This window comes from Notechis scutatus, chromosome 6 (assembly GCF_049901735.1).
Source record: "Notechis scutatus isolate UNSWTSFEM ecotype Mainland chromosome 6, rNotScu1.2, whole genome shotgun sequence".
NCBI classification, from domain to species: Eukaryota; Metazoa; Chordata; class Lepidosauria; order Squamata; family Elapidae; genus Notechis; species Notechis scutatus.
The window spans coordinates 14,219,568-14,241,899 of record NC_142014.1 but is presented as its reverse complement, the minus strand read 5'-3'; the positions used below and the strand labels follow the sequence as shown (position 1 = coordinate 14,241,899).

At 36.5% G+C, this 22,332-nt stretch overlaps 1 protein-coding gene and 1 long non-coding RNA gene across 14 annotated transcripts in view; one reads left to right on the top strand and one right to left on the bottom strand.

Moving 5' to 3' along the window:
• Window positions 1–22,332, bottom strand: part of PLXNB2 (plexin B2) — a 357,594-nt gene that overhangs the window by 137,603 nt on the left and 197,659 nt on the right. For 6 of the 13 annotated variants that reach the window (XM_026669041.2, XM_087969402.1, XM_087969401.1 and 3 more), the window contains one exon: window positions 7,153–7,258. The exons of 3 other annotated variants lie outside the window; for them this stretch is intronic. The gene's annotated coding sequence lies outside the window, so the exon portion shown is untranslated. Of the gene's footprint in view, window positions 1–7,152; window positions 7,259–10,158; window positions 10,181–22,332 lie in introns of those variants that run through there. 4 more of the 13 variants (XM_026669042.2, XM_087969407.1, XM_087969408.1 and 1 more) reach the window with 2 other exon arrangements.
• The window catches only part of LOC148130126 (uncharacterized), a 113,529-nt gene that overhangs the window by 57,054 nt on the left and 34,143 nt on the right, over window positions 1–22,332 (top strand). The window lies entirely within an intron of this gene.

Sequence of the window (22,332 nt, the reverse complement as noted above, 5' to 3'; positions counted from 1 at the left end):
AGGCTGGTGCTTTCGGCTTTGTGCCAGTGCAAGCAGTGTATGATCGGAACTGCCATCTCTCTATAAATACTGTGGGGGGGGGGCTGGTGTGCTGGGCTGGTTGGCTGCGCTGCTGCCTCTTGATTGGTTGATGGAGTTGATGTTGGTATAATGGGCTGTGTGATGGCCTTGTGAGTTTTGTTGTGGAGATATCCTGGATCTTGTGCTGTAATCTCCTGGGTCGTTTGTTTTGTAGTGATCTTTTTTCCGTTAGCTTCTCATGTTTTAATGGCTTGGGTAATGGGTTGTGTCTGGTGGAATGGGTTGACAGTCTGGTAGAATCATCTCTTCTATTCATGCTTTCAGGTCTTTTTTCAATCTCTATGGCTTCTCTGATAATTCTGTGGCTAATTCTTCTATAGTGGCTAGGGTTTTGGTGCTATTGAAGTTGATGCTATGACCTGTGGCTTTCATGTGTTGGACTAGTGAGGAAGTGTGTTCCAGCTTTTTTACTGCATTTTTGTGTTCATCCAGGGTGGTACTTATTCTTCTATTGGTCTGTCCAATGTATCTGTCAATTATTTGGAAGCCTGCACTCACAAACAAAAAAAATCTCCACACCACAAGCCAGGCAAACACCTGGACACAAACAGATCCCCCCTGATACTTTCAGCTCAAACACACCCCAACCAGGCACCTAGATGAAACCTAGCTTCCTAATAAATGATAGCTTCCTAATAAATGATAGCTGTCCATTTACTCGGAGCCAAGCTGCACTAAAAGCCTTCAATACAGGAACACAATGTTGCCAGCCAATCAAGACAAAAAAAGCCACAAAACAGACAGAAGATATTAGAAACACCAATCAAGCAGGACGCAGCAAACTCCAAGACCAATAAATACAGACCAAGACTCCCAACCAATCAGGATGAAGAAAAAACCATTCTGGCACAGCAGTAGGCTAGCGTCAAATTTAAAACTGAAACAGCTGTAAAAGCCTGACTCACAGACGAACACAATACAGAAGCCTGATGATGGCAGATGAGATTCTGCTGAAACGTTGCTACAACTTTAAAAGCACAACTACAATGACGTGGGAAAATACCCGAACAAAGCTGAATAACATACATGTAAGTACCTGCGAAAACTTAAGAATATATATTAAAACTTAAGAATATATATACCTCAGAAAACATATATATATATATATATATATATATATATATATATATATATATGGTGTTCGGCTTGGTTGGTATTTTCCCACGTCATTGTAGTTCTTTTAAAGTTGTAGCAACGTTTCAGCAGAATCTCATCTGCCATCATCAGGCTTCTGTATTGTGTCCGTCTGTGGGTCAGACTTTACAGTGGTTTCAGATTTAAATTTGGGGCAGCCTATTGCTGTGCCAGAATGGTTTTTTCTTCATCCTGATTGGTTGGGAGTCTTGGTCTGTGTTTATTGGTCTCGGAGTTTGCTGTGTTCTGCTTGATGGGTGTTTCTGATATCTTCTGTCTGTTTTTTGGCTCTTTTTGTATCTTGATTGGCTGGCAGCATTGTGTTACTTTAATGGAGGTCTTTAGTGCAGCTTGGCTTCGGGTAAATGGACGGCTATCATTAGTTAGGAAGCTGGGTTTCATCTGGGTGCCTGGTTGGGGTGTGTTTGAGCTGGAGGTATCAACATATAACATAACCAACACATATTTCATATACAAAGGACAAAGATACAAACAAATAGAAGGAGCCCCCATGGGATCACCACTGTCACCTGTCATTGCTAACCTGTTCATGGAAGAATTCGAATCCAGAGCCCTGGCCAATGCCATCCTCAAACCCAAACTATGGTTAAGATACATCGATGACACATTCGTGATTTGGCCCCATGGACAAGAAAACCTAAACAATTTCCTAACACACCTAAACAGCGCACACCCCAAAATCAAGTTCACCATGGAAACAGAAACAAACAAACAACTACCATTCCTAGATGTACTAATCTACAAAAAACAGATGGCACACTAGGACACACCATATACCAGAAGAAAACACACACCAACCGCTACCTCAACGCCCAATCCCACCACCACCCAGCACAGATAAACTCCGTGGCTAAAACACTAATTACCAGAACCAAACGCCTGGCAGACAAGACACACATTAAGGCTGAACTATGCACCCTGACTAAAGTACTGACAGCCAACGGCTTCCACAAAAGCAAAATCACCAGCTTGATCCACAAAAACACACTGAAACATAATAGAGACCCAGAAGATGAACAGACCTATGGAACAGCTGTCCTGCCCTACATAAGAGGTACTACAGACAAAATTAGTAAGGTACTACACAGACATCACATCAGGACTGCCTTCAAAACAGACAGAAAAATAGCAGCCATCCTTAGCAACCCCAAAGATAAAATTGACCTGGAAAACCAAGGCGTATCTGACGAAGTCCCCTGTGCATCATGCCCGGCCACATACATTGGACAGACCAATAGAAGAATAAGTACCCGCCTGGATGAACACAAAAATGCAGTCAAAAAGCTGGAACACACTTCCTCACTAGTCCAACACATGGAAGCTACAGGTCATAGCATCAACTTCAATGGCACCAAAACCCTGGCCACTATGGAAAACCCTAGCCACAGAGTCATCAGAGAAGCCATAGAGATTGAAAAAAGACCAGAAAGCATGAACAGAAGAGATGATTCCACCAGGCTGTCAATCATTTGGAAGCCTGCACTCACAAACAAAAAAATCTCCACACCACAAGCCAGGCAAACACCTGGGCACAAACAGATCCCCCTGATACCTCCAGCTCAAACACACCCCAACCAGGCACCCAGATGAAACCCAGCTTCCTAACTAATGATAGCCGTCCATTTACCCGAAGCCAAGCTGCACTAAAGACCTCCATTAAAGTAACACAATGCTGCCAGCCAATCAAGATACAAAAAGAGCCAAAAAACAGACAGAAGATATCAGAAACACCCATCAAGCAGAACACAGCAAACTCCGAGACCAATAAACACAGACCAAGACTCCCAACCAATCAGGATGAAGAAAAAACCATTCTGGCACAGCAATAGGCTGCCCCAAATTTAAATCTGAAACCACTGTAAAAGTCTGACCCACAGACGGACACAATACAGAAGCCTGATGATGGCAGATGAGATTCTGCTGAAACGTTGCTACAACTTTAAAAGAACTACAATGGCGTGGGAAAATACCGAACCAAGCCGAACACCATACATGTAAGTACCCATGAAAACTTAAGAATATATATATATATATATATATATATATATATATATATATATATATATATATATATATATATATATATATAATATGTATATAATCATAGAGAACTGTTAAAAATTATAAGTAAATGCCTTTCATGTATATTTCTGTCCAGATTTGTGTTCTGGGACAATGGCCCTTTTATTGAAAAATATCTGCAAATTTATTTTCTCTCTCTCTTTATCTCTGCCTCTATAAAAGTAGATAAAAAAGGACTAGATGCTATTAGTTCAATGTTTCTTTGAAGTCTTATTTGTTTATAACTCAAAGGTTATTTTCAAGGATTATATCTGGAATGTCTCTGGACTAAACAAATAAGGAAAAACTTTACAAAACACCAAAAAAAAAAAAAACATCAAGAAATTTACTGAACAAATAGTCCTTTTAAATAGTCTATTTTTAGTCTATCAATAATTTTCTTAAGTAACAATATTACTAAAAAAGTATATTTCTTAGGATTTTCATTTATCATTTTAATAAAAAGCAGTTGAAAGACACACTTATTGCAGTGTATCTTTAAAAAGGACTACATATTTTGAAACTAGAACCAATTATTCAAACAAGCAATGTGCTGGAAGGTCAGTAAATGGTATTTGCCTTTGTGGTAATTTTTTTTTTTCCATTGCAATCTTATTTCAAATGAAAGTATATATATTTCGAAACATGGGAGTCTTTTTATTCATCATCATTATTCTGTGTTCTACATTCAGTATAATTTAGTTTCAAAGAAATCCATCATTTTGGCCTACTAATCTATATGTATAAAAGTGAAATACCATTCATCTATCATCACAACATCTCCAGAACCGTAAAGCCTACAAACTTGAAAATCTCCAGAACCATAAAGCCTACAAACTTGAAATTTGGCATGTATGTTCCTCTTGGCTTCTAGATGCTCACTAAAAAAGGATTTTTCAAAATGACCATCAGAGCATTAGTATTTCCTATATTATTATTATTAACATGCTCTGATGCTAAGGAGTTCTGCTCTCCCTGCCGACCTGAAAAGAAATCTGTTCCAAATGCAAAACACAAGGAGAGGAGAGAAGTTTCAGTTTCAGTTTCACAGCACCAAGCAGTTTTAGTACAGAACAGTTGAGCTAAGCCACACCCAAGCTCCTTGCTGTCTCCTTCTTGCTAACACAGCAAATACTGTTTCAGTTTCCAAACAGCCCTCAATTCTCTCACACACTGACAGGATGCTAGCCAGATGAATACCGCTGGATGCTGGTAGACAAGAAGCAGAATTTTTTTCCTGCTTTTTTCCTCCCCAAAAACTAAGCCCAACCACATAGTTTCATAGTGAAGCATGGTATCGAGCTAGTATTAAATAGAAAGGAAGGGATGAATGTTTATTAACTCAAAAGTTGACATAAATCTAACATGCATTTTGCTGTGACTGCCTACAAAACCAGCTTCAGAATTGTTGGGTATGCTTTCATTGTTCACATTTTAGACTTTCATTGTCTTGTCTGCATATATAACCCCTGGGCAAATTTAAAACTAGTGAATGAAATCTACAAGTTGTCTTAATGTCAGGACTGGAAGCCTGGAAGTTTGATCCCGTGCTCTTTCTTTTTAACATTTTATTTTAAGAAAAGTGGAATACTTTTGTTACTATTAAACACTTGAACTTTGATTTTCACTTTCTGTATGTGAAGAATTGATATGGACAGGCCTAAAATCAGCTACGTGGGTTGAGAATCTCAGCAGTGTTCACAAACAGACTTTACTATTTTATTTATTTTTTATTTGTCAAACATGTATTAGATAACATGTATATGTATAAACATGATTATGAATACATGAAATGGGTATGAATAAAAAAGGAACATTATGACCTTAGCTATGACTTAACTATGACCTTAGCTATGGGTGGTAGCTATAATGGGGACACATGTATTATACTTTATCAGACTAACCAAAGAATTACTCAGCCAAATATGGACTGTGGCATAAAAAAGACTTCAGTTTTGTTGTATTTCATAAATCCAAGCAATCTATTTGCTTCTTTCTTCTCAGCCAAAATGGTAGGTGCTTAATGCAAATTCAAATCACCTCTGAATTTGACAAGATTCAGATTATGTTCGTGTAGATTAATACCACATTTCATTAAATTTCTAACTGAGATCAGGCATCTCTTGAACTCCACTCATATTCTCAAAACATCTAACTTCTATGTTTCTGGATGTTTTACGTAGCCAAATGTCCATGGAATTTGTAAAATTTGTAAACCAACTAGCAAAACCTAATAAAAGTATCTTCTTTATTTGGAATCTACATAGAACCTAGCACATATGTAAATATATCTATCCATACAAGGAAAGAATATATTTTCAGGTTTACAAGTATGAAATGAATGTAACTTAAATACATAATACTGGTACAGGTTAATTGTTTTTTTTCTCTGTTCTATACATATCTCACATTTTCGTTTCAGCTTGTTGTTCATTAGGCTTTTTATTTTCTGTTTTGTCTGCCTGAATTTTTCCCTTGTTTCATTTACTGGCCTTCTTATGCATAGCTTTCCACTGCAAAGCTCACATTGTTTCTTTAAAGGTTTTAAGCTTTAGCAGACCAAGAAGAAAACATAACCACCACTCCTCCGCCAGATATATTATCTCAGTTTGGCAGAGGAAAATTAAAAGAAAATCTGCCCAGCATGCCATCCTCACCAGAACAGGATAGGCAAAATACAATCTGATTAATGACCAAAGCAACCGGATTCTACTACAGACCATTTGTATTTTTTCCAGACAATTGCATGCATGTGTGTGTGTGTGTGTTTGTATTCATACTCAATATCACCAAGAATGAAAGTCTTATTGTGGGCATCAAACACATGCAGTAATATCAGGGTGTACCTATCTATGCAATGATACACAAAAACATAAAAGAAAAAAAATGCACATATATGACCCAAAGGACTTGGAAATATTTTTTAAGCTGGTGCAGCAAATATGCACTGCATTATAAATTTAATAATTAAAATAAATACATTCATTAACATGCAAAAAATAGCATATTTTGCTTTTCTAAAATATCTACCCAAGAGAAATATAACTCTGAAAAATCCAAATAAGTGCATCAAATTTAATAATGTTGGTGTTCTGAGTTGAAAATCACATTTGTATTCCTAACAAAGATCAAGAAAAAGTTGCTAAAAATAAAAAAATAGCATAACTAGCAAACATCAACTAGCAATACCAACTCTGCCCATTGATTTAATAGCATTTCAGTGTAGCTATTGTATAATCTATTTTTTTTTATGGAGATATACTGTGGCCATCAAATTATTCTTTATTTTTGTGGACATGTACAACAAGATTCTGTCATAAGGTCATTTTTATTTTTATCTTTTTCTGGGAAGTGGTGTGTAAATATGTTTATATCTGAATATGCATTCTTGCTGATTTGGGAATATTTTTCCGGAGGGTCTCCTAAGAGAGAGAATTCTAAACATGACCTTTTGATCATTTTGCTTGGAGGCAACAAATATGTTGAGCAGCATTGTAGCCAATGTGCTCACCTCTTTTTAACCATTCAATCCATTCCTTTTGCCTAAGGGATCTTAATATAAACAAAGAAGCTGCAAGTATCAAATTTATATTTATTTGCATTGCAAAATTGTGCATGTTACCGAAGCTTACTAATGATTAAGGGATATACGGCTTACATTCATAGCAGGAATATGATCTCTCTTATAGAAAGCATAAGTAGAAACAATCATCACAAGAATAAGAAAACGTTTACATAAAGTTCCTTAAGAATCACAGGCAGGAGGTGGGAGAGAAGTTTGAAAACATTTAATTTTTAACAAAATATTTTAAACTTTTAACCGTTAGACATGAAAATATAGAAAATTGTTCATACTTGCTTTATAAATTAATTCTCACGAATTCAGTTGTTTTTGTTCCGAGGCTCTCAGTTTGCCTAATGATGTCCCGATCTTTGTCGTTTTCATTAAATACAGCGTATTCTGAATTGAAACAGAATATTGCTAGTTAATACATTATTATTTAGAAAAGTAGGATCCTAATTTAGCTAAAGGGCCAGACCACCTCTCAGGAGACTTCCTAGCAATAACTTTGCAAAGCTCCTTTCTATCTTTAAATGAAAATCCACCCCCTCAAGGCAGCCATTCCTTCCATACCAAGAGAACCAGCTCACATTAAGAAGCACTCTGGGCTAGCTCTGAGCTGCAGGTTCTCCAACTTCATTTGTTTGTTAATTTATACAACCAGTACGAGATATTTTTCAAAATATAAACTTCAGAAGAAACACTGAAAAACAAAAGCTATTACTATAAATCCAGTCTATGTACCACCATTCTCTTGCACAACACAAAAAGGGGCTTAGAAGAACAAGTTGATATTTCAACAGTTTAGTCCAGGGATAAACATCACATGAGTCTCCAGATTTTGTTGAATTCCAATTCCCATCAGCTCTCGTCAGCATAGCCAATTACAAGGATAATGGGAATTGCAGCACATCTTCTGAGGAAAATAAATTACCCATCTCTCCACTACTTTGGTCTCCAGATTTATTTACCCATTATCATGCGCAATACAAAGCTCTACACATCTGCAGATCAGGTTAGGCAATATCCAGTCGAGCATTTAGGTTCTAAATCATAAACAGAATGTAAATTGTGATAGCTTAACTGTAAATCTGAATTAAAATTCTCGAAGGCACCAAATGGAAAATACACATATAGGACAAAACGTTAATGTTATCTCTCAAAATGTACAAAAACATGAATGGATATAAAAATCACATGAGCTTCTATTCAATTTTTTGTTCCTTTTTCAGCTTTACTTATTTTTTACAATGAATATCATAGCTTAAATCAAACTTTTATCTACATTGGCCTAGTGCTCATACATATTCTTATTTAGATTTGTAGATTTATGGTTTCAAGTGTAAAATGTTTCTGTCAATATTTTATCATGGATCAGAAAACAGACATTAGGTTGTAATTTCACTTTTTTAAATTTATTATTCTAGTCTGATGAAATTACAGAGGAAAGATGAATGGCAGATTTATTTAGTTTATCATTTTATCAACAGCAAAATGAATAAAGTAAGTAAGTGATATTTTTCTAGTTACATAGTAGTGTAACAAAAATGTAAAATCACATTATAAGCTGCATGCATCCTGCCTATCTAGAATAGTGTATATGTCTCCAAGTTGATGATGTTGAGATGCTGGCTTGCAAGAAGCCTCCAAAACAAAAGAGTCTACATCTTGCCTAACACAGTGTCCATTTCCTGAGGAAAAACTGGGCTTTATTATGTTGTGCCATACAGGTAGTCCTCAGCCTATGATCACAATAGAGCACAAAATTTCCATTGTTAAATAAGACAGTTATTATCATAATTCCCTGATAATAACAAGGGGTCTTATATTAATTTTTGCTGCACGAGCAAAAGATGCACAAGATCTTATTTTCTGGTTAGGTCTTATTTTAGGGGAAGTACAATACTAATTGTGTCTGTCTGGCTGATGATTTTAACTGGGGGTTATTTTGGGGGGTAGGATTATATTATGAGAATCCTGAAAAATCATGCTAGGGCTTATTTTCTAGTCAGGTTTTACTTTTGGGAAAATACAGCGAATGAGTTTTGCTCCATTTTACAACATTTCTTGCTACAGTTGTTAAATCAATCATTCCGTTTATTAAGTTAGTAATATGGTTGTTAAGTGAATCTGGCTTCCTGAATGAATTTGTCAGAAGGTTACAAAAGGGGATTATGTGACCTCTGGGACATTGCAACCATCATAAATACATGCCAGTTGCCAAGCATTTGAATTTTGATCATGTGGCCATACTGCCGTTGAAACTCGTTTAGCGAGCGATCACTAAACAGATGGTTGCAATCTGAGGACTACCTGTACTGGACTACAGGTATCTAAACTGATCGGGATTGCTGTACTGTGATCGTGGAATTCAGATTTGGTGCCTTCAAGAATTTTAATTCAGATTTACAGTTAAGCTATCACATCAAGTAAAGAAAGAAATGAGAAATGTAAAGAACAAAAGCAGCGCATGAGGCAATATATGGGTGTAGTAGGATAGATAAAATTAAGTTCTGAAAAAGGAAAGCCATATTTTCCACAATAAAATATGTTATATAGCTGCAATATTAATAATCAGTATAACACTTTTATTTCCTCCACCAAGGCAAATTTGGACAGCTAAGTGTATAGAATACACTTAGTATTCTATACACTTAGAATTGTTGTCTTCTTAAAAGATTCCAGTGATGGAGCACCCACAACTTCTGAAGGCAACCCATTCCACTGGTTAATTGTTCTGTTAGGAAATTCCTCCTTAGTTCTAGGTTTCTCCTTGAATAGTTTTCATCCATTGTTTCTTATCTTGCTTTCTGGTGCTTTAGAAACCAGGTTGGCCTCCTCATCTTTCTGGTAGCCCCTCAAATACTGGAACACTACTTGAGAGCAGTGTCATCCCTAGTCCTGCTTTTCACTAGACTCGATATACTCAATTCCTGCAACCATTCCTCATATGTTTTATGAATCATCTTTGTTGCTCTTTTCTGCACTCTTACTAGAATCTCTTACATCTTTTTTTTTTTTTATAATATAGTGATCAAAACCGAATACAGTATTCTAAGTGTGGTCTTATTAAGGCTTTATAAAACAGTACTAATATTTCATGTGATCTTGAGTCTATCTCTGTTAATGCAACCTAGGATTGTGTTGGCTTTTTTTGGTCTGCTGAATAGTGCTGACTCATATTTAAGTAATTGTCCACTAGGACTCAAGATCTCTCTCACAGTTACGGCTATTGAGCCAGGTTTCACCTAATCTGTGCCTGTACATTTGATTTTTCTTGCCCAAGTGTAAAACCTTACTTTTCTCTATCTTGAATTTCATTTTGTTAGATCCACCTGGATCTTGAGCCCATCTTCGGGAGTGCTGGCTATTCCTGCCATTTTAGTGTTGTCTGCAAATTTGATGACTTTCCCTTTTATTCTCTCATCTAAGAAGCAAGAATAATTTGGAACAATAGAGAGGGTGACAAGATATAATGAATGCTCTTGGTATAAACAAGATGTCCTTTTCTTTTTCTTATTCCACACTTTTCGTTGCTTTGATTGACAATTTCCTATTCCCTTTTGGCACTTTGCATAGCCCTGGTTACTCTCAAAGGGATATGTAGGTATGTAATATAATGTGAGTACACTGTGCAGAATTCATTTGGATCTATTATTTGTCATGTACAAATGCAAGCTCTTGAGAAGGGATAGATGATTCATAAGGCAAATGGTATACCATCTGCTTGCTTCTCTTTCTCACTGGCATTTTTTTTAAACTGGAACATAGGGGATAGAAAAACCCCTGGGGTTGCTAGGCAACTGCAGGGTGGGATATTAACCACATCTATGACAACTTAGAACTATTAAAAAAGATTTTCATGCAACAGCCTACATATCATAATTTTATTCATCAAAGCTAATAAAACTAGGCATGTTGTTGATAGCACACGCTACATTTTCTTTTAGTTGAAGATCTACCTATCTTGATTTGAGTACTTCTATACTGCATGCCCAATTAAGCAAAGAAATCTTCAAAAGAATTCTGGTAAGCAGCTTTTATCCCCCTGCTAAAATATTCTGGGTTACTTGAATGCTGCTGCTCTTCGGGGTAAGAAAATATATACATTTATTTCACCCTTTTTATAGTTTTAGCTTTGGTACTGTTTTGAGGAGGTCAGTTTGTAGCTCCAAACCCCATCAAATCTGGGTTATTATACTGCAAAATGCAACTTTAGAAATACATACAAATGCAATCAGCAAACATAAACTCATAAGTGTGATTAAAGTTTATTGGTATTTTGTATGCACTGCTGTTGCTGCTATAAAGCTGAATAATTTGTGCATATTGCATAAAAATAATCCCATTGTACACCTCAATTATTTCAAATTATCACTGTGCAGTGTTTTCATTTGAGCTAGACTAAATTCTAACAATGTCAAAAATACACAGAAACCCTGGAGAAACCTATAACAACATACAGTCACTATGTATCATCAAAGAAATATTGCTAACACGACAACGTTTGCATAAAGACCAGGCATGTACTTTTTTCTGCTACTGGAAGAACATTTGAGTTTTTAAATAATTGCCACTTCTAGACATTGTAAAAACCTGGCCAAATTGATCTGTTCCCAGTAAATGAAAAATATTAAAAGGCGCAAGATTGTCTGATATAATCATGGTTAGAGGCTCTGCTATAACTCTGTGATTGGAAAAAGGCATTCAGCTTTACTGCCACCAGTAAAGCTGAATAATAAAATATGGCTAGAACAATATGAAGAAATGGAAACCTAGCTGATAGATTGCATTTGCAAAGCACAGAAAAGAAAAATGAAAATATATTTGGCTCCATGCATGCTTCAACTACATCGCACCACAGTTATAACAAAAACAACCAGCTTAGGGCAGGCTTTTTCGTGGAAACGTATAAAATGTTTGTGCATGAATCATTCAATTTATACAGACTATCTGACTTCAAACTACCCATGTTTAATCCGTAATGTATTTTTGGGATGTTTTGATCTGTAGATGGAAAATAAGAAGAGCTGTTTTATTCTGTGTATGGACCAATACGTGGCTGCTCCAGCAGAAATGGTAGCGGTGGGTACATCAGGAAAAAGCCAAGGCCCATATTACAGAAGGGGAAAGGAGGTGCGAGATTAAGAGGGGAAGAGAGGAGAAAGGAGCTGGTATATCTTGCCCAAATTACTCATAAAATCACTCTAGGATTGTTCCAAGACATTTCAAATTTGGGTTTGGCTGAAATCTAGTAAAATGCTGACTTGTATTTTTGTTGAATCACATCTGATCCAAAATGGTTTGACTGAACTTTTGGAGCTTGATGGTTTATTCTAGGATTTTTTTAAAAAAAATTTTAAATTATATTTTGTAAAACATAAAATAGTCTATTCTGTGTTCTGTTCTGCACTCTCTCACTCATCTTGAGCTAAGGTAAGTGAATGAGGATGCACTAACATAAAATCACTCGGCTTGTGCCATTTCCAATACTGAAATTATGTAGTAATTACATTAAACAGGAGTTTCTATAACATGCAAATAATATATTGCCATGATGGTTAAACCAAATTTTATTTCCTATTATTAATAAACAAAATTGTGTTTTATTTTTTGCTTAATGTTCTGCTACTTTGCCTTGGATAGAACTTAAATGCTATGCAAACCATTATAGGTCTACTCCTTGAAAGCTTCTCTATTATCATTTTTCCCAAACCGTTCCCCAAGCATCTTTTCTAAATCTAGCTAGTACTATGTATATCATTATTAGAAAATTTGTACAAGTTAGAGAAATTTTCAAAATATTGAATTCCACACCTATGACTCCAAATTTCTGTGATTAGATAAATCTAGTCCTTATAAAGCATGAATTAGTCCGGTATGTGATGTGTCAAAAATCCAGCAGATTCCATTGATAGGTTAAGTTAACAAAATTAGCTTCGTCTCCTACTTCTTACATTATTAATATTCCACTTGGAGTACAACTCATAATTCTAAATGACCACTTAGTGGTTCAAACATAGACACAAAGGTGTGTGGTCAATGAACAGAATTCAACTGGCAATTCATTTTTTGTCAAACAGTACTACTGACATCATACAGATGAACAATAGTGAACGTATCTTAATAAAAAGTGGAATATTTCTCTAGATGGGAAATATTGCCTGAAAAAGTTGGAATCTAGTTTTTGTTTGTCTAGTTGATAGATGGATTTACATTTCAATGAACACTTTATCATTGAAGCAAATACCTTGATACAAGACAGACTGCTGTTGTCAACTCAACTCAAGTCAGAAAAGAGCTACTAACACTAAGCTAAAAGTGATGTGCCCTTCTCTATGAATGTATATTTTTAGCTGAATTGCATAAACTCTCAACCTGTGTGAAAAATGCATTTCTACTTGCATGAACAAAGTTGCACTTTAGAATTGGATGCTAAAAGAAAAAACAAAACAAGTCTTACAATGACGTTTTATATATTTTAAAAAAGAATTACTCAATTTTAAGTATATGGTGGTAAAAAAAATAGAGAGACATGTTTCAGATATTAACTGTAGAAATATTCTCTGCCAAATATATGCCTCAGTCTGTCTATGAAATAGCGAAGAGCTGACATTAGTCTGATGGTACATTATCAATCTATCCATTTTGTGTATTCCTGAAATATTTGCTACCAAATAGCTCTTGTAATAATAATTCAGTGTCAAATAATTGACACTACCTATATTTTGATAGACATGGAAAGCATTCAGACTTTCAGCTGTAGTTTGACAATAAATGTAAAGTAAGAGAGAAATCACACAAAAGTTGTTAGAGTGTGTTTGGGTTAAATTCCAAATGGTTAAATGTTTACCATTCATGTGTCAATGACCAAATGTCAGAATTTTCCATACTGCAGATAGAAAGAGAGGCTATGGCTAAAAGAGATTGGCTTTCAAGGGCTTGGGATTTGTTTAAATGCTGGGCTTAAATCCTTGATAGACTTCACAAGATGGGTTTTACTGCCCTCTTTGTATCTTGAAAGGAGAGTTTGGCATTTGTTTTAGTGGTAACACAATGAGGCAATCCAATAAAATACAGGATATATCAGCCCACTCCCTATTTTACAACATAATCATAGAGCAGGGATGTCAAACTTGATTTCATTGAGGGCCACATCAGGGTTGTGTTTGACCTCGGGGAAGGGGGGGCTGGGGGTCACGGCCAGGATGGGCATGGCCTGCTCAACATCATTCATTTTGGGGGTGCCCGAGGTGGCTTGAGCACTTTGCCAGTGAAAATGGGCTCCCGAGCTCTGTTTCCGGCTGCGACGGCCTCCTGAAACCCTCTGCCAGTGAAAATGGAGCTCAGGAGGGCAGCCCTCCCGAGCTCTGTTTTGGCTGGAAGAGGCACCACAGGTTGGTCCTTTGCTGTTTCCAGGGCAGCCCACAGGCCCGATCTCAGCACTTTGCAGGCCAGGTGCAACCTGTGGGCCTTGAATTTGACACCCCAGTCTTAAAGTATTTTTAAAATATTACTAGGCCTTAAAAGTGTGATAGCAACTATCCTTCCACTTTCTATTTCTCTTGTCTGCATAGGAAAAATAACTCAGGGTCACATGTTATTCTATCAAGCCGATAAAAATAACAACAATGTGATGACTGGATTTCTTTGGTTCAAGTTTACATTGAACTCACTGAAGGGGCAACATAACTGATTTGTAATACACACACACATTCACACAAAATCTTAGAACCTCAGAACTGGAAAGAAGCATTTAAACTCTCTCTTCAAATGTAGTAATCTAGTCAAAGATTACTATCTAGATTATTAGTCAAAAAACAATCAAATGAATCACTGAACAAATCTACTCAGAGTTCGCACTTGAGGCGCAATTGACTAGACTTAAATTATCACATTTCGCACATATTATTGAAGAATTAGCTCTCTGGAAAAGTCTATAATGCTGAGAAAGGTGAAGAAGAAGACAACTGGCACCAAGGTGGATGGACTCAGAGTAGAAATCAGTGCGGTGGTAGAAGACCTAAAGGATTAGGCTGGGGACCGAGCATGCTGAGAAAAATCTATGTAGCCATTAAGAGTTGACACTGACTTGAAACCAATCAATTAATTTAGATTATATTTACAGAATTATAGAAGAGGTCAAATACAACATCAAATGTGCATCTTTTAAACAGCTGTTCTCTATTCAATGTGTGGTGTGCCAACCTAGTGCCCTGCAGATGGTATAGTCCCATCACCTCTAACTAATGGGGCTAGGGGGACAGATCCAGGCTTGGAAAGCTGCCAAAGCAGCATAGATGCTAGATTCCCAACCTAGGGCAAGCTGCGCAAAGATTCCTTGCCACAAATCTATATAATGAAGAAGCAAATGTGTAAATAATGATTCAGGGACAGTAAAACAGTGCAACAGTAAAATTGTTATCCTTGATTATTTACTGCATGTAACAACTGAAAAGTAATAAAACTTTAATGACAAGCAGGTCACGGTTCTCCCAAGGATGCTTTTACAAGAAGTAACTGGACTTCCGTGCTTTTCTTAGAAGACGTTTTCATGTTGAGACTCTAGAAAGAGTGCAGAGAAGAACAACAAAGATGATTAGGGGACTGGAGGCTAAAACATATAAAGAATGGTTGCAGGAACTGGGCATGGCTAGTCTAATGAAAAGAAGGACTAGGGGAGACATGATAGCAGTGTTCCAATATCTCAGGGGCTGCCAAAAGAAGAGGGATTCAAGCTATTCTCCAAAGCACTTGAGGGCAGGACAAGAAGCAATGGGTAGAAACTCATCAAGGAGAGAAGCAACTTGGAACTAAGGAGAAATTTCCTGACTGTGAGAACAATTAACCAGTGGAACAACTTGCCTTCAGAAGTTGTAAATGCTCCAACAATGAAAGATTTTAAGAAGAGATTGGACAACCATTTGTCTGAGGTGGTGTAGGGTTTCCTGCCTAGGCAGTCGGTTGGATTAGAAGACCTCCAACGTCCCTTCCAACTCTGTTATTCTATTCTATTCTATTCTATTCTATTCTATTCTATTCTATTCTATACTATTCTATTCTATTCAAGAAGCTTCTCCAGCTCTGACTGGATGGTGGGGAATGGAAGAATTTATATTCCTTGCAGACAGCTGGACATTTGCATTTTTTTAGAGAGACATTATTTAATGGGGTTAAGTGTATATATTTCAACAGAAGTCAAACACTTGGCTTTTCCACATAAAAAGGTTTTTCATATATAAAAAAGACTACATCTGTGGCATAATATTACATCATAGAAGTCAACATTGACACTATATTCGTTTGCTTTTACTAACACTGTACCTAATAGCTAATAGCAATGTAGCACTAATTTTGTGTCAATGCTATATCCCAGATGAGAAAATTATGGATTTCTTTTACTTCCTGATTATACATGGTTAAGAGAACAGCACAGACAGGCATTTTTAAAAATTCAGTGTATGTTAGATAAAAATATCCTTCTGTTTCCAACTTAACTGAATCCAACCCTTTGTATCTCTGACTTTACCTTCCCTAGTGGAGAAAATGCACAAAGTACATTACTGCAAGTCAGAGAGCTGGATAGTACAGAACAAAGATAGGAGTCCTGCCAGTTCACAGAGCTAGTTGTAAAAACAACAACAGTACTTAGATTTAGTTGACTTGAATGTTTCCCATTTCAAAAATAAAAGGCAAGGATATTAAGTTTCTCCAGAACTTCCTGTTACACATAAGGATCACAGGAAACCATATTCATATTGTTTGTATAGCTTTTTTTTTAAAAAAAATCCTGCAATAATTTCATATTGATTAAGGTAAAATAATTGCCAGAAGTTCACCTGGTTCACTCTAAAAACATATGTGGTTTTGAGAGTGGATTTCAAAGCTTCATCTGTTACACAATATATTGAAATAGATCGTCTGTGAGTTAATATTAAATACAGTTAGTACTTTGATTAAATATATTACCACTGAGGCCAAAAACAAGGTCACCTACATTTTGTAATATAATTACTTGACGCTGGAAAAGCTACCGGAACAAAAGGTACAGTTTGTGTCTCCAGGGACAGAAAGCACAGTTTTCCCTGGAAGCCTACTAAGTAAGGTATAAATATAGTTAGCAAAAGGGCATGCAAGGTAAAACAAGTGTTTTATCAAAATTTAAAAAATAGCTGCTTTTCAATTATTTATTTTCCATACTTGATGGCATGATGCCCCAAACTGACAAATGCTGTTCTTACTATTCCCTCAGAATAGTAAGAATAGTGCATGTGGCATAGATATAAAACCAAACTGGTAACAATGTATACTTTCATCTTCCTAAAATGTTTTAAAATCATAATTAAATGTCTCCAAAAAGCTTCCTTTTACTGCCTTCCAAAACACAGGTAAGTAGGGCACCATCTGGATTTCTGAGAAAAATCTTTGAGAGTAGAGTGTTACAACGGATGAAGCATAAGCTTAAAAATATCATGCTGGGTATGTCAAGATAAACATAAAACAAGGCTGAAAAATGATGAAGCTGTTAGGTATTAATGTTCCAACTGGAGGAATGTTAAAACATGACTGTGGTTGGTTTCTACAACCTGTTTAATTTTTTGTGTTTGTGTGTGCAGATTGCATCCTTGTCTGATAATTGGAAATGTGCCATTAGTGTTCTGTATTTAAAGGGAAAGATAGTAAGAACGAAAATAAAACTTACAGGCCATTAGCTTCTTAAATATATTGCGGAAGATATTTTGCAGAATTCTAACTGAAAGGACAAAGAATGCGACCACGATGAGATTGTGGGAAGATTTTTGCTCTTAAGAAGGTCACTGAAAAATATATGAATGTGAGAAATGTTGTATGTTTGCTTGTTTAGAGAAAGTGTAGCAAGCTTGAATTATGGAATGGTATTTCTGGGAATCAAGTTGGAAGTTGATGGTTTAATGAAGTAATATGTGTGAAAATAAATGGAATGCTTACAGAATGTTTAACTAAGATAAGATATGTGATTTTTCCCTTGGTTCTCTAACACTGTTATGATTGGGATTACAATATAGCTTGTTGGTTCTGTTCTTAATTACTTATATTTGGCAGCAGAAAATCTTGTGAAATCTGATAACTTGTAGATCCATGTGTAAAATAAGTTTCTATGATCCTAGCTTCATTTTTTCCTCATGGAAATTGATGCGTGGCCTGGATTGTGTCCATCAAGACTGCTTCATTCTTGAAAAGTACTGCAGTTTTTCTTGAAAGCTTACATCTCCATGGAAAACTTTTTATCAAAATCGATGACCGCAAAATCCTATCAACAACATTGCTGAAATTATCTATGCAACTAAGCAACACTTAAGTTATTTTCCCAACACACATTTTAACAGAGGACAATCTAGAATCTTATAAAGCATTCATAAACTTGAATTCAGTAAAAAAAAAAATGCAAGCAAACTTGCTTTAAGAAAAGGATGTTGGAATGAATACTATCTATGCAGAATAAATCAATGGCTGATTGGATATATGTTACACGGTGAATTCCCTAGCCTGATAAGAAACAACCCTTTGTTGATTATCTTTTGTTTAAGCACAATTCTTTTACTGCGTGATATATGTCTTTTGAATCCAGACAATTTATAAAGTTACAACATAGAATACACTACACATAAAATATTTATTTAAGCCAAATGTACTAGAAAAGAATCTCTCTCTCTCTCTTTCTCTCTCTCTCTCTCCTAACTTCCTTTTTTCTTTTGTCTCCATTTCCAGTTATATTTCATAATATTCTGGGGACAAAGTCTTATCCAATTAAGTAAAATTGTTAGTAAGTAGGCCAATGAGGATGATAGTAGATTATGCATAGCCTGGAGAAAGGGGTATGTAGACATGTGAAAGTTGTCAGAACATCTTATGAGAAAGGAACACATTCGTTTTCTGCTGTTTGGAAGATCAAGATAAGAACTAATGGATGAACTGTAGATAATCTGGGATCAAAGTTGCACAGCAGTTTTAGTTAATAATCAGCATTTTCAGTGTGTCCATAAATAGACCAATATTCAATATTTCAAGGCTTGGTTTTCTACCTATATTGACATGGGATCCACCGTAAGACTTAAGGTGAATTGTTATGTATGCTTTTCTTTGTTTATCCATATTTTTCTCTTTTCTCCCATTTTTTCTTCTGCTTTATTTGATGACTAAAGGCCATAATAAAATTGATCTGATCTGACCAATATCCAGAAGCTGTTTAAGCATGATAGCAACTGCCTTCCACAATTGGCCTCAATATTGGGAAAAAGCTGAATTTTTCAAACATTTTTTTTAAAAGACAGAGTGATTCCCATAACATAGACAATGTGAAGCAGGTCTTGTTGCACTGTAATTTCTATTTGAACCTGTGTGATATGCTAATTTAGCCCCTCATAAAGGAATACAGGGACAGATGTCCAATGGTACTTCAACTATCTTCTAGTACCATGATGGTGAACCTTTACCACATCGCATGCCAAAAGTGTCTGCGCGCACGCATGCTTGTGGGCCTACACTCATCATGCAATGCACACGTGACTCCCCACGCCCCCTGCGCAAGCACGCGTGTCCCCCTGCACACACAACGCATGCCTCTGTGCATGCACACCTGACTTCCCTTGCACGTGTCTCCCCCACGCATGCGCAACAGATACCCGACAATCAGCTGGTTGGTGGGGGGCCTGCGTGCATGCACAATGAGGCTCTTTCGGGTGACCTCTCATGTGCCGGCAGAAGTGGCTCTTTGTGCCATTTCCATCACGTGTGCCATAGGTTCGCCCTCAGGGTTCTAGTAAAACCTAAGACCACTATTATCTATAATGAAGCCAAATTTTGTCTCCTTGTTATGAGAGGCAGAAAAGATTGACAAATAAAAGTTCTTTTGACACATTTAAAACTTCTTCCTTTGCCTCTTCTTTTTTTCTTTTTAAGTCTTTTAAAAGTTGATTAAATTAAAAGTTAATTAGTTTCTTTTTGTTTATAATGTATTTAGAACTATATTTATATGTGCACACCCAATGGTCAAAGATGTCAATAAAGGTAGCTATATGACTAACTCTTCCATCTTGACAACTTGATCCATTTTTTCCATGTCATGTCCCCATTGGAGCCTGACTTGAATCTGCAGAGGAAAATGAGCCAGAACTGGAGCTGAATGGAGATCAACGGGGTGGCTTCGTTGACTTCGGAGGAAACTGGGGAAATAGCAGACTTAGTCAGGCCAGGGCTTTTCAGGTTTATAGGCAGGGAGAAAAGGGGCAGGATGACCAAGAGAGGCTAAGCAGTGAACATGAGAGACAGAACTCAGACAATGAGCAAGGACCACCACTTCCTGATCCTCGAGCACGGAGAGTGAAGAGAAGGCAATAACAGTTTAGACTAAGCCAACTACTCGGGAGGAGAGCGCCCCATCCCTCTTCACAAGGCACACCTGGGGACTGAGACTTAAGGAGATGTTGTGGAGAACAAACATTTGTGTCGGGAACAAATGCTGAGGTCCTGGAGTGTTGAGTGCCAAAGTTTGAACTTTCCTTGGATTCCTTGCGTTCTTTTTGGATTTTGGGATTACTTGCCCCTTGCTTCCTAGACTCTTCAACTTGCCCTGCTGGGTTTCTTGCTGTGCAGCCATGGTGTTCACAGTGTTGGGCTGGACAATTTGCAGCCAGAGGCTGCTTGAGGGGTGTGTGTGTGTGTGTGTGTGTGTGTGTGTGTGTGTTATCACTTTGCTCTGGGACTTGCCAGAAACGTGAGAGCATTTGGGGAAATTTGGAGCAATAAAGAGGTAGTTTCAAGTTACCAGCTGCCTGTGTCATCTCTGTGCTGGATCATCACAGATACTGTAGGTACAGCATCCTTATGTGAGCAAATTCACCATTTGTAAGCTTAACATTAAATACATTTATCCCATTGGAGAGGGTCACAATGATCACGTAAGTGAAAATCTCAGGAAGATAATTAACTTAATTTATATCAGTTCATGACAGAAATCCCAAAGCTGCATTTTCAGGAGGCAACTGGACTTTCTTCTTCTTTTTCCTTTGAAGACATTTCGCTTCTCATCCAAGAAGTTTCTTCAGCTCTGACAGGATAGTGGGGAATAGGATTTATATTCCTTGCAGGCAGCTGGTCATTCACATCCTTTTAGAAGGTTGTTGAAGCACTTGGGGGTTTGGTGCTCCTGGTTCCTATAATAGTCTGCAATATTTTTTTCCCTCTGGAAATCCATTTCTACTCCCACACCATTCAAAGGGTGTTCATCCCAAATTGTATAGCTAAATGTCTGTAGAGATTCTCAGTCATCCAGGTCATGGTTGATTTTGATGACTGAGAATCTGTACAGACTTTCATGACAGAAAGGAAAAAAAAATCTGTTCAGGCAAATGATTATAATGATATCAGGCTTTAGTAGCAGACTTTATTTTCTTTTTTATCTAGCAATAGCAGAAGCTGAAACATCAAAACCTTAATCCCTAATATGCTGCATTCTACTAGTTGTAGCAATTGATGTGTACCCATTTCCTTATTAAATTGCTGCAAAGTTTATTGGTAATTAGCTTGTAACCATTTTCATTAATGAAATGTGCATTGTGCAATCACAGTTGTGTATATCACTGTAACAAGGCAGCAAATTAATATGTTTCTACAAAATTCAAAGGCTGAATCTGCATTTACATAGAACTTTATAGCAAGTCAAAATAAATCAAACTTAGACTCTACAGCTTATTTACCAAGAGTAAAATCCAATACTTCAGTCTTGTCTATATACTGTATACTGAACAATGGGTGAATTTTTACTTGCATTGATTTCAACGAATTTATATAAATATGGGAATGATTAACCATCTCCAAAACAAATGAATTTGTTTCAAATTAATGATACAGGGAAACTTGGATACTCTTTTTGATATGTTTCTACCTTTCCTATGCACTTCTCATGTGTACAGAGAGAAATAATGGATGAACAACAAAAAAAATAGTTCAGAAGTACAATAAAACAACAGGAAATTATGGAGCTGTCACAAATTCCACAGTCTCAGATATTTAATAGGAGGTATAAGAAAATTCTATTAGTCTGGTCAGATAACAGCTTTGATATCAAAAGTGTCACTTCCATACTGGTTTCTTATGTCACTATTAAATTATTATGTCACTATTATACTGGAATCTCTTCACAAAAATGTTAAGCCATAGTTGCTAGTTCTTTAGCTTGTTATAGCCTTCCTACGCACTTAATTCTTCTCAAGAACCCAGAATGTTGTAATGTATCAACATAATATATCTGTGGATCCAAGCAGGGTGGCCTTTTGCAATTAACAGATGTCAATGTGCAGATTTTCTAAGGGCCACAGTGATTTGGTGCGTTATGAGCCACTTTATCATCTGTATTAGGAAATCTCGCAATATTTTAACCTGCTCATTTTTTTTACAGCTTTTTCAATGTTCCCACCAAAGTTTTATTACTGGTA